An 18,338-nucleotide genomic window follows, 5' to 3' on the forward strand; every position below is an offset into this window, starting at 1 on the left:
ACATCTTATCTATGTTACCCAACTAATTCTGATTATTCCCCCCACAAGGTTCAGTGATGTGTGTGTGCGTGTGTGTGCATATGTGTGTGTGTGTCTGTGTATGTGCTTGTATGTACTTGCAGGCGGGTGTGCGGGCAGGCGTTTATGTCAACTAAATGCAGTTCCTGTATATTGTCATGTCTGTGTATTACTGGTACTGACATTACATTTTAATAGAGATTTTCAGGTGTCATGCTGATACAGAATCAGTAGGACAAACATGATTTCAAATAACAGGGCTTGCTATTTCATTACTACTTTATTGCGTTCATTACGATGCTGTGGGAAATAACAATAAAGATCACATTTTCATGTCATATTTGATTAGCTTTTGCCGTTAGCTAAATTAATTGGATTGATTGAAACAGTAAAACGGTAGCCTGGAGTCTAATAGGAAAATCAAACAGATATACCAACACTGAACTCCAATTCCAAAAACAACTGTTTCTTCCACCAAGATAATGATTATGAGGTTTCAATTTCATTGTACAACTTTATTGACTAAGAACAGAAATACATTAGTAATGTGCATCAGACGGTAGACTGCAATTAAGTATTCATTTGTTATAATTTCTTTCTGATTTCTTTTGAGTGACTCTCAATTCACAAAATGCCCAAGGTCATTTTCTTTCATAGCGGTTTTATGTCATACTTTTCCCCCTTGTCATCCTTGCTTGGATTATATCACAGTAGGGCTAAGAAGTCAGTGTTGGTAGCATAGGCCTGTAGTGTGTAGCCCTCTGGCTATCCTAAATTATATATTGACAAAAGTGTTTTTGGGTTCATTAAAAGGTCACCTTTTCTGTTGCTAGTAGTAGATAGCTTCTATCCAACACAGTGAGGTTTTATGACCCTGATACTGTTTGCAAACAAACACACACGTCATTTAGCAATTTACAGTTCATTCATCTTAAGATAGCTAGGTAGGGCAACCCCATATACTGTATCAGTCATAGTAAGTACATTTTTCCTCAATAAAGTAGCTATCAGTAAAGGCAGTGCTAGTAGGGGGATACATGGGAGAACTTGGGAATGTTGAACACCAGGCGGGCTGCTGTGTTCTGGATAAGTTGCAGGGGTTTGATGGCACAAGCGGGGAGCCCAGTCAACGGCAAGTTGCAATAGTCCTGATGGGAGATGACAAGTGGACCTACGCCACTACCTGTGTGATGTAGGGTCGTACTCTACGGATATAGTAGAACTGAGCCCTGGGGGACACCAGTAGTGAGAGCACATTGTGCAGACACAGGTCCTCTCCACGTCACTTGGTAGGAGCGGCCTGCCAGGTCGCATGCAATCCAAGACTGCGCAAAGCCTGAAAATCCCAGCCCTGAGAGGGTGGAGAGGAGGATATGATGGTTCATCATCTCAAAGGCAGCGGATAGATCTAGGAGGATTAGAACAGAGGAGAGAGAGTCAGCTTTGGCAGTGTGGAGAGCCTCTATGACACAGAGAAGAGCAGTGTAAGTGACCCGTCTTGAAGCCTGACTGGTTCGTGTCAAGAAAATAGTTTGAGAGAGCTAGGGAGAGAGTTGGTCAGAGATAGCATGCTCAAGTGTTTTGGAAAGAAAATAAATAAGGGATACCGGACTGTAGTTTTTGACGTCAGAGGGATCAGGTGTTTGTTTCCAGAGAAGTGGAGCGACTCTGGCCATATTGAAGTCAAAGGTGACACAGCCAGTGGTAAGGAATGAGTTTGAGGGAAGTGAGGAATGGGAGAAGGTCTCCAGAGAGTGTCTGGAGAAGGGAGGAGGGAATGGGGTTGAGCAGGCAGGATATAATCTGGAGAAAGAGGTCAAGGTTTAGGGTAGTTTTGTGTGAGTGGGACAAGTGTACTAAATAGACTGAATGTCTTCAACCTTCTTTTCAAAGTGGTTGACAAAGCCATTCGCAGAGAGGAAGGGGGAGGGGGTGGAGGATAAAGGTGGGAGGAGAAGGTTGAAAATAATTTCCTAGAGGTAGAGGCAGAAGCTTGAAATTGAGAGTGATAGAAAGTGGCTTTAGCAGCGGATACAGGGGAAGAGAAGGTATAGAGGATGGAGTGAAAGGATAATAAGTCCTCCGGAAGTTTAGTTTTCCTCCTTTTTTGATCAGATGCCCGCAGCCCTGTTCTGTAAGCTCGCAGTGAGTCATTCAGCCACGGAGCAGGAGGGGAGGGCCGAGCTGGCAGGGAGGAAAGGAGACGGTGAGAGTCATAGGATGTGTAAAGCGAGGAGAGTAGGGTCATAGAGGCAGAATCAGGAGACAGGAGGGAGAAGGATTTAGCAGAAGGGAGAGATGATAGGATAGAAGAAGAGAAAGTAGAGAAGGTTTCCCCAACTGGCGGCCTACGGGCCAAATCAGCAATATTATTTGACCCAACAAATTAATTATTAATATTATTTTCATTTAAAAAACAATATAACAAAAAGAAAATCAATATGAGGTAAACAGTGCCTGATGCTGAAAATATTATCTTAATTTTAAATTGACTTTACAAATAACAAGAGGGCTTAATTGGAGTCTATTTCTTCCAAGCCTAAGTCTATATAAAATAACTTAACTGGCTGAGGTAGGCTATGAGGCTTAACAGCATCTTTCACAATAAAAAAATATATGTCCTAATATAAGTGGGATGTTTTTCATTAGTCCTACTTACAATTGCAAGTGTCCAAAACTGTAGCATCCTACCTAAAACAATAATTGAAAGAAAAAAAGGCAACGTCTGTATCTGAATTTCTGTATCGGTATAGCGTGCTCTTGTAACAACATAACAAACAGAAAATGCTGTCAGCCTGAGACATAATTATCCCTGGATAAGCACTCACAATAATGTTAGTATTTACTCATTAAAGTCATGTAGGCCACTCAATGGGAAGAGTTGCATTTCCCCTCGGACACGATCTTGTAGATGTCGCCTGAGATGGATGTGATTTTGATGCGCAGGCAGTCCTCGATTGACTTATGCGAAAACCGGTTCCAGTTGTGAATCTATACTGCGTTCATAGAGGAAAATGAGGACTCACAGGTGTACGTTGATCCAAACATTGTTGGCACATAAAATGCAAGTTTCTTTATTGTGCTGTATCCCTCTGGGCATTCCACACGAAACACACACAAGGACTCGGCACTCCTGAGTGCATCCCTGAGATGGCTCGAAGTCTGGAATTCAATCAGCTCAGTTTGAATTGGGGACTCATCCAGCAAGGGTATCATTTCCTTAGCAAGGGAGGAGAATTCTCCACCTGGGCGGAATGTGAGAGGATCATGTACAAACGCAATGATATCCTTGGGCATGCTGTAGTCTTCAAGTCTTGTGGAGAAGTTGTCTGGTCCCTCTGCCTGTCGTTCTTCAGTGTGCTGACGTGCATTAGCCTTCCAGATGACAAGTCAAAATCAAGCTTCCAAGTTTTTCCACCGTATCCACGACTGTTTTCCATCTTCCTTGTAACTGCAGATTTAACCTGTTTAAATTACAGAATTCATTATGTTGTTGTCACTGAGTTTATTATGTACTAATCAGATGTGTTATTAAACATTTAGTTTAATTTGTAGTGTGGACCAATTAATTGTGCTAGCATTATATACTAATTATGTTATGGCCCGCCAACTATTAGCTCAGAAAAAATTGGGCCTGAGGCCAAACCTAGATGACGAAACCTGGAGTAGAGGGAGATAGAGAGCAAAGATTGCGACCACGTGACCTTCTGGGTAGGGTTGGAAGAAAGGGAGACAGAAAAGGAAACAAAGTAGTGATTAGAGACCTGGAGGAGGGTTGCGGTAGGCGAACAGCATCTAGTAAAGTTTAGGTCAGGCGCATTGCCTGCCATGTGAGTGGGAGGGGAGGGGAGGTCAAAAGAGGAAAGGAGGGGAAAGAAAGAGGTTGAAAGAAATGAATCGAAGGCAGACGTCGGGAGCTTGAAGTCGCCCAGTGGACTGAGTGGTGATCCACCATCAGGAAATGAACTTATCAAGATGTCAAGCTCATTGAGGAGCTCTTTAAGGGCACCTGGTGGGCAATAGATGACAACAATGTTAAGCTTGAGATGACAAGTGACAGTGACAGCATGGAATTCAAATTAGGAGATGGACAGGTGAGTGAGGAAGAAAATAGAAAATCTCCACCTAGAAGAAATGAGTAGCCCCTGTGCCACCCGCGATGAAATGACATACCCAAATCTAACTGCATGTAGCTCAGGCATTGAAGCAATGATACACATATTCTTGATATCATTTGAAAGGAAACACTTTGAATTTTGTGAAAATGTGAAATAAATGTAGGAGAATATAACACATTAGATCTGGTCTAAAAGAAAATACAAAGAAAAAGAAAAAGAAACACATTTTCTACCATCATTATTGAAGTGCAAGGGAAAGGCCATAATGTATTATTCCAGCCCAGGTGCAATTTAGATTTTGGCCCCTAGATGGCAGACGTGTATGTACAAAGTTTTAGAGTGATCCAATGAACCATTGTATTTCTTATCAAAATGTTGTATCAAGTTCATAACTGTGCACTCTCCTCAAACAATAGCATGGTATTCTTTCACTGTAATAGCTACTGTAAATCGGGCAGTGCAGTTAGATTAACAATATTTTAACCTTTCTGCCAATATCAGATATGTCTATGTCCTGGGAAATGTTCTTGTTACTTACAACCTCATGCTAATCACCTTAACCTACGTTAGCTCAACCGTCCAGTGGGGGACCCACCGATCCTGAATTAAAGTAGATGGCCCTAGCTATCAAAAAGACAGCAACATATAAAGACAAAAAGTCTAATTATCACTCCTGGAGATAGCAGGAGTCCTCTATCTACAGATTGAAGCAAATACAGTACACACACATCCATACGGGCACACAAGCATAAACACACACATTTGAGCTAATGTACTGTATCATACTTTTTCAGTTTACTGTACTTTATTTTATATCTATGGTATGAATATCACTGTCCTACTTAGTGATTTGTTGTCAACAACAGCCGAACCCTCTTCCTATATCCTTATCTCTCTAATGGCTTTTGTTTGACTTTTTCCTCTCCCTCATATCTACTACCGTACACACACATAGATTACCAACATGCAATGTCAGGGATTTATCCGCTTGTTTCAGAGAGGTGCTTTTATACATTTATTTTACACAGTTACTCTTCCTGCATAACTTACACAGTTACTCTTCATGAATAACTTTCACAGTTACTCTTCCTGACTAACTTACACAGTTACTATTCCTGAATAACTTACACAGTTACTCTTCCTGAATAACTTACACAGTTACTCTTCCTGAATAACTTACACAGTTACTCTTATATGGGTAGTTTATCAAAAGTCTAACAGAATTTTGCTCATGTACACCATAAGAAATACCCTGCTTTAATATTACTGTAATATATCCTAAAACCCAATTCACAGATCTACAGTGCCTTGCGAAAGTATTCGGTCCCCTTGAACTTTGCGACCTTTTGCCACATTTCAGGCTTCAAACATAAAGATATAAAACTGTATTTTTTTTGTGAAGAATCAACAGCCAGTGGGACACAATCATGAAGTGGAACGACATTTATTGGATATTTCAAACTTTTTTAACAAATCAAAAACTGAAAAATTGGGCGTGCAAAATTATTCAGCCCCCTTAAGTTAATACTTTGTAGCGTCACCTTTTGCTGCGATTACAGCTGTAAGTCGCTTGGGGTATGTCTCTATCAGTTTTGCACATCGAGAGACTGAAATTTTTCCCATTCCTCCTTGCAAAACAGCTCAAGCTCAGTGAGGTTGGATGGAGAGCATTTGTGAACAGCAGTTTTCAGTTCTTTCCACAGATTCTCGATTGGATTCAGGTCTGGACTTTGACTTGGCCATTCTAACACCTGGATATGTTTATTTTTGAACCATTCCATTGTAGATTTTGCTTTATGTTTTGGATCATTGTCTTGTTGGAAGACAAATCTCCGTCCCAGTCTCAGGTCTTTTGCAGACTCCATCAGGTTTTCTTCCAGAAGGGTCCTGTATTTGGCTCCATCCACCTTCCCATCAATTTTAACCATCTTCCCTGTCCCTGCTGAAGAAAAGCAGGGCCAAACCATGATGCTGCCACCACCATGTTTGACAGTGGGGATGGTGTATTCAGGGTGATGAGCTGTGTTGCTTTTACGCCAAACATAACGTTTTGCATTGTTGCCAAAAAGTTCAATTTTGGTTTCATCTGACCAGAGCACCTTCTTCCACATGTTTGGTGTGTCTGCCAGGTGGCTTGTGGCAAACTTTAAACGACACTTTTTATGGATATCTTTAAGAAATGGCTTTCTTCTTGCCACTCTTCCATAAAGGCCAGATTTGTGCAATATACGACTGATTGTTGTCCTATGGACAGAGTCTCCCACCTCAGCTGTAGATCTCTGCAGTTCATCCAGAGTGATCATGGGCCTCTTGGCTGCATCTCTGATCAGTCTTCTCCTTGTATGAGCTGAAAGTTTAGAGGGACGGCCAGGTCTTGGTAGATTTGCAGTGGTCTGATACTCCTTCCATTTCAATAGTATCGCGCTCACAGTGCTCCTTGGGATGTTTAAAGCTTGGGAAATCTTTTTGTATCCAAATCCGGCTTTAAACTTCTTCACAACAGTATCTCGGACCTGCCTGGTGTGTTCCTTGTTCTTCATGATGCTCTCTGCGCTTTTAACGGACCTCTGAGACTATCACAGTGCAGGTGCATTTATACGGAAACTTGATTACAAACAGGTGGATTGTATTTATCATCATTAGTCATTTAGGTCAACATTGGATCATTCAGAGATCCTCACTGAACTTCTGGAGAGAGTTTGCTGCACTGAAAGTAAAGGGGCTGAATAATTTTGCATGCCCAATTTTTCAGTTTTTGATTTGTTAAAAAAGTTTGAAATATCCAATAAATGTCGTTCCACTTCATGATTGTGTCCCACTTGTTGTTGATTCTTCACAAAAAAATACAGTTTTATATCTTTATGTTTGAAGCCTGAAATGTGGCAAAAGGTCGCAAAGTTCAAGGGGGCCGAATACTTTCGCAAGGCACTGTACACTGGCATATCAATTTTTCTAAATGACTAAAGTATATAGACACCATATTACTTTCCCCCCAAAGTTTTGTGAGAGTTGCTCCCCTTCCTACAGCCTTCTTTTTCCTCTGTTTCATGCTGTTCTATGCTGCTCTACAAGTGAACGAGTGAGTGAGCAAATGAGCGAGTGCACACAGCTTTCCCATTAATTGTCATTTGATTATCTCAAGGAGAGCTGAGCCGTGACCAAGCTCACGCAGAGCAATTTAGCTCTCTGCCAATCCACACGGCTGTTTCTAGTCTAGAGGAAGAGAGAGGGGAGAAGAAGAGAGAGACACTGTGCAAGGGGAGATATAAAGAGTGGTAGGAAGGAAAAGAGATTGAAGGAGAGAAACAAGAGAGAAAGAGAGAGACTGTTGAGGAGGAGGGAGAGATACAGAGAGTGGGAGAGCGAATGAGAGAGAAGATGAGAAGGAGAGCAAGAGAGAGACTTGAGGAGAAGGGAAGGATACAGAGAGCGAAAAAGAGAGAGAGTGAGAGAAATATAGAGAGACACACACACAGAGACATACAAATGGCAGAAAGGCAAGGGCACAGTTCCATGAACTCAGTCAAACAGCTCTTTAATGCTGGTGCACATGCACCATTGAACATCAGCACCAATGGTCAATTAATAGGGGATGACATTTTCGTCCGTGGCCCACCATGTCAGACGGCTTTACACTGAAAATAAATTGAATCTATAATCCATTAGCCTCAGGCAGATTACTCCTCTCACATGAAGATTCCTCAAGTTACAACACTGATGTTGTGTCTCAGCCCCATCCATGTCCAACAGACCGAGATGAACTGTGATTGTTCATTACTATGTAACGATACTGTTATATTATACAGCCTCCATGTCGCTAGTGAAACATAGCTGTTTTATTATGTGTTGAATAATGGTTTAATATAGACTTCATTTAAGACACACTTCTGTTAGTGTTGCATTTCATTTCAAATGTCTGTCGGCCATTAGATTAAGTTGATTATGGGGAATGTGTTTGTAATGATTTACAAATTAGCAAACTCAATATGCACAATGATTCATTGAAAGGCAATGACTCACTTGATTGGTGGTTACCATAATTACATCATAGGACGTCACAGTTTCTGTTTGAAACCCGTCAGCCGCCTTTGTGGAAAATGTATCTCCTGTGATCAATATGACATATTTCCGCTATCATGCTCATTTAAATGGTTTGTTTTTGGAGCTCCTGGTGTTATCGTATTGCTGGAGACAGGGAGGGAAGGAAGGAAGGAGGAAGGGAAGGGAAGGCGGGAGAGAGAGCGAGAGAGAGAGAGAAATGCCGACTATATAATGCCTGAAAACAGGCAGGGGCACAGTAGGGTTGAGCGGTATCCAAATGTTCATATTGTCTCACCATCATTCTCTCACCCCGGGATTTACAGCATTACCGGTTTAGTACACAAGGGGGCACCAAAAGCCCATGCTAACAAAATTAGCACAAGTAATAGTGCATTTTCATGGAAGCTGGAAGTAGTGCAAACGATAATAAACAAATTGCAACGACAGGCAATCCAGATCATAAAGTTATACATATATAGGTAGGAGCTACTGAATGTCATGTTTGGGGAGTTTGGACATTTCCAAGCGAATGTGAACTAGAGACATTGTGCAAATGAGCAAAGTTTTGATGCATGCTGTGCTGGCTCTCCAGTGTGGAGTCTGAAGTGACTCGGGCAATGGGCCTGCCTGCTCTGCTTGGAGAAGAGGGGTAGGAGCAGACTGATGGGCCAAGAACAGAGAGTAGAAAAAACACAAGGAAATAAAGATAGAAGTATCAGCTGTACAAATAACTCATCCAAAGGGCTTTGACTTCTCAAACATGGCAGAAAGCTAACATTATGTGATGCCCCATCAACTTGTGAATTCAGCCACTTACTTAGCAAGTTAAAACCTCTTAAAGATTGGGTGCATTTTTTCAACTTTTTGATAAAAAGCGTGCAAAATTTCAACGTCCTGCTACTCATGCCAGGAATATAGTACATGCATATGATTAGTATGTGTGGACAGAAAACACTCTGAAGTTTCTAAAACTGGTTACATCATGTATGTGACTATAACAGAACGTGTGTAGCAGGCAAAACCCCAAGGAAAAACTGTTCACAAAAAAATAAAAAATAGCCCTCCGCAAGTTCCCAGTATTGTCTATGGCAAGGGAAAATAGATAGCGGCCAGTTTACAGTTCCTACAGCTTCCACACGATGGGCACTTAGGCACTTCCTGTCAGAGGGTACACCTTGGGAAGTTATTAAAGAGAGAAAATCGTCCATGATATCAAGACTTGCTGCTATTGAATACAGATCGCCCCGTGATCAATTTGATCGATTATTAACGTTTACAAATACCTAAAGTTGGATTACAAAAGTAGTTTGAAGTGTTTTGGCAAAGTTTATAGGCAACTTTTTTAATTAAAAAAAATGACGTTGTGTTTTGGAAAGCTGTTTTTTTCTGGATCAGACGGGCTTCATAAATGGACATTTTGGGTATACATGGACGGAATTAATCGAAAAAAAGAACCAATTGTGATGTTTATGGGACATATTGGAGTGCCAACAAAGAAGCTCGTCAAAGGTAATGCATGTTTTATATTTTATTTCTGCGTTTTGTGTAGCGCCGGCTACGCTAATTCTTTTGTTTACGTCTCGTTCAGGTATTTCGGGGGGGTGCATGCTATCAGATAATAGCTTCTCATGCTTTCGCCGAAAAGCATTTTTAAAATCTGACATGTTGGCTAGATTCACAACGAGTGTAGCTTTAATTGAGTACCCTGCATGTGTGTTTTAATGAAAGTTTGAATTTTATCGAGTACTATTAGCATTTGGCGTTGCGCATTTCCATTTCCTGTTGGCTAGGTGAGACGCTGGCGTCTCAGTGGCTCTAAACTAGGGGTTGTGTTAACGCATATTCACGCAGGAAAAAAATATAAACTTGTGACAAATATCTTGCTTTGTTTTCTATACACAGATCTAAAATGCTTTTTATTGTAATTTCTGCTCGGCATCAGAATAATTTTGTGCTTCAGGTGTACTTCTAAACTCCGATGAGAATTCACGAACAGGCATTCTATCAGCAGACAGCGCTCTGAATGATGTGTCGCTACTTTTCTCTGGTACTTTTCTTAGTGTAGCCAGCCTATTTTTTTCCAGTAAAATGCTAAATTAACTTGAAGCAAAACATTAGAAAATGTAGCTGGCTACATTCTTTCTATGATCAAATCAAATCAAATGGTATTAGTCACATGTGCCGAATACAACAGGTGTAGACCTTATAGTGAAATGCTTACTTACGAGCCCCTAACCAACAGTGCAGTTTAAAAAAACTGATAAGAATAAGAGATAAAAGTAACAAGTAATTAAAGAGCAGCAGTAAAAAATAACAATATATACAGGGGGGTGCAGGTACAGAGTCAATGTGAGGAGGCACCGGTTAGTTGAGGTAGTATGTACATGTAGGTAGAGTTAATTAAAGTGACTATGCATAGATGACAACAGAGAGTGGCAGTGGTGTGGAGAGGGGGGCAATACAAATAGTCTGGGTAGCCATTTGACTAGATGTTCAGGAGTCTTATAGCTTGGGGGTATAAGCTGTTTAGAAGCATCTTTCTTGGACCTAGACTTGGTGCTCTGGTACTGCTTGCCGTGTGGTAGCAGAGAGAACAGTCTATGACCAGGGTGGCTGGAGTCTTTGACAATGTTTAGGGCCTTCTTCTGACACCACCCGCTATAGAGGTCCTGGATGGCAGGAAGCTTGGCCCCAGTGATGTACTGGGATGTTCGCACTACCCTCTGTAGGCAGTGATGCAACCAGTCAGGATGCAGCTGTAGAACCGTTTGAGGATCTGTGGACCCATGCCAAATATTTTCAGTCTCCAGCTTCATGACTGTCATGGTGTGCTTGGATAGGCCTAAACATTAGAAATATGATGGACATGCATTGTTTTTGCTTTTTCATTGTAAGCTCATTTAGTTGTGTGGCTGCCAGCCAAATAGTGTTGCACTTCTGTTGTCATCTGATGAAAATGAAGCTGTATTATGCCAAATGTGTTACACAAATGTATTTTCTGTGAAGGAAAACTATAGTTGCACTCCCCTGATCACTCTATTGAAATAAATAAAAAACACAGTTGACTTTCAATATAAAATGTGACCCCTGTCAATACACAGCTGGACTCACCTACTACCGCTTTCTCCTATTGTGCTATTTACAAACAAACATATGACTGGCTGAACTGTGCTGGAGAACTAAGTAAGCTTCATAATGTAAAATAATGTGACAGGTGCAATAAGAAAGCGATGTGCTTTATCTCCTAAAACATTGCATACGGTGACTGCAGGTATTTACTTAAAAAATAGCTACAAATATTAAAATGTATTGGAAAACTTCAAATAAATATTTTCAGCAGTTTTGGTGGTATTGAAAGACCACCCAGTGGCTATTTACAAATACCCCAGTATACAGAATAAACAGGAGGCTGAATCAATTTGGCTTGGCTCAAGCAACGGCCTTTTCACCCCGCTACCATCTAGAAGGCGGAGACAGCACAAGTGCATCAAAGCTGGGACCAAGAGACTGAAAAAACGCTTCTAGCCGGCCTCCAACCAGTCCTCTGCCCTGAACATTAGTCACTGTCACTACCACTCGGTACTCTACCCTGCACCTTACAGACTGACTAGTCAATGAACACTGGTCACTTTAACCATGTTTACCATGTGTTTGACCCACTTCATATGTATACTGCATTCTAGTCAAGGCTCATCCTATATAACTACTGCTGTACACACCTTTTCTATTCATATACTGTCCATAATATCTATACACACCATCATATACAGGACATATACACTGAGTGTACAAAACATTGACATAGACTGACCGGGTGAATCCATGTGAGTATGATCCCTTATTGATGTCACTTATTAAATCCACTTCAATCAGTTTAGATGAAGGGGAGGACACAGGTAAAAGACGGATTGCTACGCCTTGAGACAATTGGGACTTGGATTGTGTATGTGTGCCATTCAGAGAGGGAATTTAAGGGCCTTTGAATGGAGTATGGTAGTAGGTGCCAGGCACACTGGTTTGACTGTGTCAAGAACTGCAACGCTGCTGGGTTTTTCACGCTCAATAGTGTCATCAATAGTGCATCAAGAACGGTCCACCAGCCAAAGGACATCCAGCCAGCTTGACACAACTGTGGGAAGCATTGGAGTCAACATGGGCCAGCATCCCCGTGGAACGCTATCGAACACCTTGTAGAGTCCATGCCCCGACGAATTGAGGCTGTTTTGATGGCAAAAGGGGGTGCAACTCAATGTTAAGAAGGTGTTCCTAATGTTTTGTACACTCAGTGTATGTTTATATTCCGCACTCTGACACTGCTTGTTCTAATATTTCTATATTTATTCATTAATACATTTTTATTTTGTGGATTTGCTTGTATCATTCTTACATATTACTGCACTTTTGGAGATAGGAACATAAGCATTTCGCTACACCCGCGAGAACATAATATGTGTACGCAACCAATACAATTTGATTTGATTACAAGGTCAATACACACTAAAACATCCACAGATGAAATATCTCTGGGCAGACAGACTGTCAACAGACTTATCTATTGATGCTTTTAGTCTAGAGCAGGAAAGGAGGTGTAGCAGGTCTGTCCTTTATATACAGTGCCTTGCGAAAGTATTCGGCCCCCTTGAACTTTGCGACCTTTTGCCACATTTCAGGCTTCAAACATAAAGATATAAAACTGTATTTTTTTGTGAAGAATCAACAACAAGTGGGACACAATCATGAAGTGGAACGACATTTATTGGATATTTCAAACTTTTTTAACAAATCAAAAACTGAAAAATTGGGCGTTCAAAATTATTCAGCCCCCTTAAGTTAATACTTTGTAGCGCCACCTTTTGCTGCGATTACAGCTGTAAGTCGCTTGGGGTATGTCTCTATCAGTTTTGCACATCGAGAGACTGAAATTTTTTCCCATTCCTCCTTGCAAAACAGCTCGAGCTCAATGAGGTTGGATGGAGAGCATTTGTGAACAGCAGTTTTCAGTTCTTTCCACAGATTCTCAATTGGATTCAGGTCTGGACTTTGACTTGGCCATTCTAACACCTGGATATGTTTATTTTTGAACCATTCCATTGTAGATTTTGCTTTATGTTTTGGATCATTGTCTTGTTGGAAGACAAATCTCCGTCCCAGTCTCAGGTCTTTTGCAGACTCCATCAGGTTTTCTTCCAGAATGGTCCTGTATTTGGCTCCATCCATCTTCCCATCAATTTTAACCATCTTCCCTGTCCCTGCTGAAGAAAAGCAGGGCCAAACCATGATGCTGCCACCACCATGTTTGACAGTGGGGATGGTGTGTTCAGGGTGATGAGCTGTGTTGCTTTTACGCCAAACATAACGTTTTGCATTGTTGCCAAAAAGTTCAATTTTGGTTTCATCTGACCAGAGCACCTTCTTCCACATGTTTGGTGTGTCTCCCAGGTGGCTTGTGGCAAACTTTAAATGACACTTTTTATGGATATCTTTAAGAAATGGCTTTCTTCTTGCCACTCTTCCATAAAGGCCAGATTTGTGCAATATACGACTGATTGTTGTCCTATGGACAGAGTCTCCCACCTCAGCTGTAGATCTCTGCAGTTCATCCAGAGTGATCATGGGCCTCTTGGCTGCATCTCTGATCAGTCTTCTCCTTGTATGAGCTGAAAGTTTAGAGGGACGGCCAGGTCTTGGTAGATTTGCAGTGGTCTGATACTCCTTCCATTTCAATATTATCGCTTGCACAGTGCTCCTTGGGATGTTTAAAGCTTGGGAAATCTTTTTGTATCCAAATCCGGCTTTAAACTTCTTCACAACAGTATCTCGGACCTGCCTGGTGTGTTCCTTGTTCTTCATGATGCTCTCTGCGCTTTTAACGGACCTCTGAGACTATCACAGTGCAGGTGCATTTATACGGAGACTTGATTACACACAGGTGGATTGTATTTATCATCATTAGTCATTCAGGTCAACATAGGATCATTCAGAGATCGTCACTGAACTTCTGGAGAGAGTTTGCTGCACTGAAAGTAAAGGGGCTGAATAATTTTGCACGCCCAATTTTTCAGTTTTTGATTTGTTAAAAAAGTTTGAAATATCCAATAAATGTCGTTCCACTTCATGATTGTGTCCCACTTGTTGTTGATTCTTCACAAAAAAATACAGTTTTATATCTTTATGTTTGAAGCCTGAAATGTGGCAAAAGGTCGCAAAGTTCAAGGGGGCCGAATACTTTCGCAAGGCACTGTAGTTCTTTGACAATAACAATTTCCCCAGAAGCTCAGTTCTCTACTTGAACAACAATTCAACATCCTCCCGTCTCTATCCATCCGTGAAAAGTTCAGAACTGGAGTTGAAAACAAAATTCTACTTGGTGCTTTAGAACATGACATTATTTTCATTATATGATTCTGACTAGGGAATACATTCTCTATACATATTCATGTAACGTACATCCGATGTGTTTGTTAAAATAAGCCCATTTCATAGACACAGATACATGAGAAACATAGACACAGATATATGAGAAACATAGACACAGATATATGAGAAACATAGACACAGATATATGAGAAACATAGACACAGATATATGAGAAACATAGACACAGATACATGAGAAACATAGACACAGATATATGAGAAACATAGACACAGATATATGAGAAACAGCCAGAATACCAGAGTGCAGCTGGGCTAAAGTTAGTGGTGCTGTCTGAGACGATGCAGGGACCGAGACAGGGACAGGGAGAGGGAGAGGATTGTGGTGCTGTCTGATATGATGCAGGGACCGAGACAGGGACAGGGAGAGGGAGAGGATTGTGGTGCTGTCTGAGGCGATGCAGGGACAGGGAGAAAGTTGTGGTGCTGTCTGAGATGATGCAGGGACCAAGGCAGGGACAGGGAGAGGGAGAGGATTGTGGTGCTGTCTGATGCAATGCAGGGACAGGGACTGGGAGAGGTTTGTGGTGCTGTCTGAGGCGATGCAGGTACAGGGACAGGGAGAGGTTTGTGTTGCTGTCTGAGGCGATGCAGGGACAGGGACTGGGAGAGGTTTGTGGTGCTGTCTGAGGAGATGCAGGGACAGGGACTGGGAGAGGTTTGTGGTGCTGTCTGAGGCGATGCAGGGACAGGGACAGGGACAGGTTTGTGGTGCTGTCTGAGGTGATGCAGGGACAGGGACTGGGAGAGGTTTGTGGTGCTGTCTGAGGAGATGCAGGGACAGGGACTGGGAGAGGTTTGTGGTGCTGTCTGAGGCGATGCAGGGACAGGGACAGGGACAGGTTTGTGGTGCTGTCTGAGGCGATGCAGGGAGAGAGATAGGAACTGGGACCGGGACAGGGACAGGGACAGGGAGAGGTTTGTGGTGCTGTTTGATGTGATGCAGGGAGAGGGATGGGAACTGGGACCGGGACAGGGACAGGGAGAGGTTTGTGGTGCTGTTTGAGGTGATGCAGGGAGAGGGATGGGAATGGGGACCGGGACAGGGACAGGGAGAGGTTTGTGGTGCTGTCTGAGGTGATGCAGGAACAGGGATGGGTACGGGGACAGGCAGGGGTTTGTGGTGCAGTCTGAGGTGATGCAGGAACAGGGATGGGTACGGGGACAGGCAGGGGTTTGTGGTGCAGTCTGAGGCGATGCAGGAACAGGGATGGGTACGGGACAGGCAGGGGTTTGTGGTGCAGTCTGAGGTGATGCAGGAACAGGGATGGGGACAGGGACCAGCAGGGGTTTGTGGTGCAGTCTGAGGTGATGCAGGAACAGGGATGGGTACGGGGACAGGCAGGGGTTTGTGGTGCAGTCTGAGGCGATGCAGGAACAGGGATGGGTACGGGGACAGGCAGGGGTTTGTGGTGCAGTCTGAGGCGATGCAGGAACAGGGATGGGTACGGGGACAGGCAGGGGTTTGTGGTGCAGTCTGAGGTGATGCAGGAACAGGGATGGGGACAGGGACCAGCAGGGGTTTGTGGTGCAGTCTGAGGTGATGCAGGAACAGGGATGGGTACGGGGACAGGCAGGGGTTTGTGGTGCGGTCTGAGGCGATGCAGGAACAGGGATGGGGACAGGGACAGGCAGGGGTTTGTGGTGCGGTCTGAGGCGATGCAGGAACAGGGATGGGTACGGGGACAGGCAGGGGTTTGTGGTGCGGTCTGAGGCGATGCAGGAACAGGGATGGTTACGGGGACAGGCAGGGGTTTGTGGTGCGGTCTGAGGTGATGCAGGAACAGGGATGGGTACGGGGACAGGCAGGGGTTTGTGGTGCAGTCTGAGGTGATGCAGGAACAGGGATGGGTACGGGGACAGGCAGGGGTTTGTGGTGCAGTCTGAGGTGATGCAGGAACAGGGATGGGTACAGGGACAGGCAGGGGTTTGTGGTGCAGTCTGAGGCGATGCAGGAACAGGGATGGGGACAGGGACCAGCAGGGGTTTGTGGTGCTGTTTGAGGTGATGCAGGGAGAGGGATGGGAACTGGGACCGGGACAGGGACAGGGAGAGGTTTGTGGTGCTGTTTGAGGTGATGCAGGGAGGGATGGGATGGGAATGGGGAGTCTGGGGTGATGCAGGAACAGGGACAGGGACAGGCAGGGGTTTGTGGTGCTGTCTGAGGTGATGCAGGAACAGGGATGGGTACGGGGACAGGCAGGGGTTTGTGGTGCAGTCTGAGGTGATGCAGGAACAGAGATGGGTACAGGGACAGGCAGGGGTTTGTGGTGCAGTCTGAGGTGATGCAGGAACAGGGATGGGACAGGGACCAGCAGGGGTTTGTGGTGCAGTCTGGGGACAGGAACAGGGGTTTTGTGGTGCAGTCTGAGGTGATGCAGGAACAGGGATGGGGACAGGGACCAGCAGGGGTTTGTGGTGCAGTCAGAGGCAATGCAGCAGAGACAGTGACAAGTGACAGGGAGGTTGTCACAGTAGCAGGTCCACTGAGGTCCCAGGACTGGCCGTGACTGTTTGTTTGCTGCTCCTTTTATATATCATTATCAGGGTTGACTGGGAATTTGATGTACATTTCACATAATCCCATTACAAAGGAGGCAGCTAGTTTTACTCTACCGGATACGATAAAGGAGGACAAATATGACGTCAGTAATCATTGCTTGCCATTATTATTGTATTATTAAGACATTTCTAACGTCACACATAAGCTAAATAGCTTTCCCCTCCCGGAAGCTCAATGTGAGATTGTCTATCTGTATGAGAGAAATGGTGATGAGTTTCGAGCGTGCTGGCATGGTCTGACATGACTTGCAGCTGCTACTAACCGCGGTGAGGATCATCTTGGACTGTGAGGATGCAGTGTAGCAGCCTCATGCTTTTCCATACCCTGAGGCGGTACACACGGTCCCTGGCATGGTTGTGAAATGCATGAACACCTTTAGATGGCAATATGATTGGGAAATGTACACATCCCTGGTGCCACATCATCATGTTTGGGGACATGAATCAATGTTACAGTATAGCTAGAAAAATATGTTAACATTTTGGCGTTTGTGACCGTTTCCAAACGCATCTTCACCAAGAGATCAAGCTTTCTTCAGCAGAGCCCTTACTCCGCTCCTCTGACTTTGGCTCTGAGATAAACTGAGTGGATTCAAGGTGCCACATATTGTATAAAGCTCATTTCTCTTTCAGCCCCTCTCTAGCTCATTCTAACCCAGCTGCTGCTTGTCCTTTACCAGACCTTTATGCTGACAAAGGGGATTTCTTAGAACCTCGCCATGACAATGACAACACTGAGACTGAAAGGATCAGGGGGGTGGGCAAGCCAGAGAGAGAACGGGGCAGAGGGAGAGAGAGAGGGGGGCAGAGGGCAGAGAGAGAGGGGGAGGGGGGGGAGAGAGAGGGGGAGAGAGGGGGGACAGAGGGAGAGAGAGGGGGGAGGGAGACAGAGGGAGAGAGAGAGAGAGAGAGAGAGAGGGAGAGAGAGATAGGGAGATAGGGAGCAATGCAAGAATAGACACATGAGACTCTGAGGAGTCATTTGACCAAATGCTTGAGGTTAAGGTTTGTCCTGTCCTTGGTCATTCAGACTGAGCAGAATAGAACCGGGGAGATCCTCTCTGCTCCTCTCCTCCCCTCTCTTCCTTCCAGGGGAATGCAGTGTACATGGTCATCAACCACAGACCTACAGGACACACTCTCCTGGGGATTAGGAAATGAGTGA

At 43.8% G+C, this 18,338-nt stretch overlaps 1 protein-coding gene across 2 annotated transcripts in view; it reads left to right on the forward strand.

The window, feature by feature from the left end:
* The window catches only part of LOC112227943 (t-SNARE domain-containing protein 1), a 121,599-nt gene that overhangs the window by 67,107 nt on the left and 36,154 nt on the right, over positions 1 to 18,338 (forward strand). The gene's annotated exons all lie outside the window — the stretch shown is intronic.

Source organism: Oncorhynchus tshawytscha, linkage group LG03 (assembly GCF_018296145.1).
Source record: "Oncorhynchus tshawytscha isolate Ot180627B linkage group LG03, Otsh_v2.0, whole genome shotgun sequence".
In the NCBI taxonomy this organism is placed as follows: domain Eukaryota; kingdom Metazoa; phylum Chordata; class Actinopteri; order Salmoniformes; family Salmonidae; genus Oncorhynchus; species Oncorhynchus tshawytscha.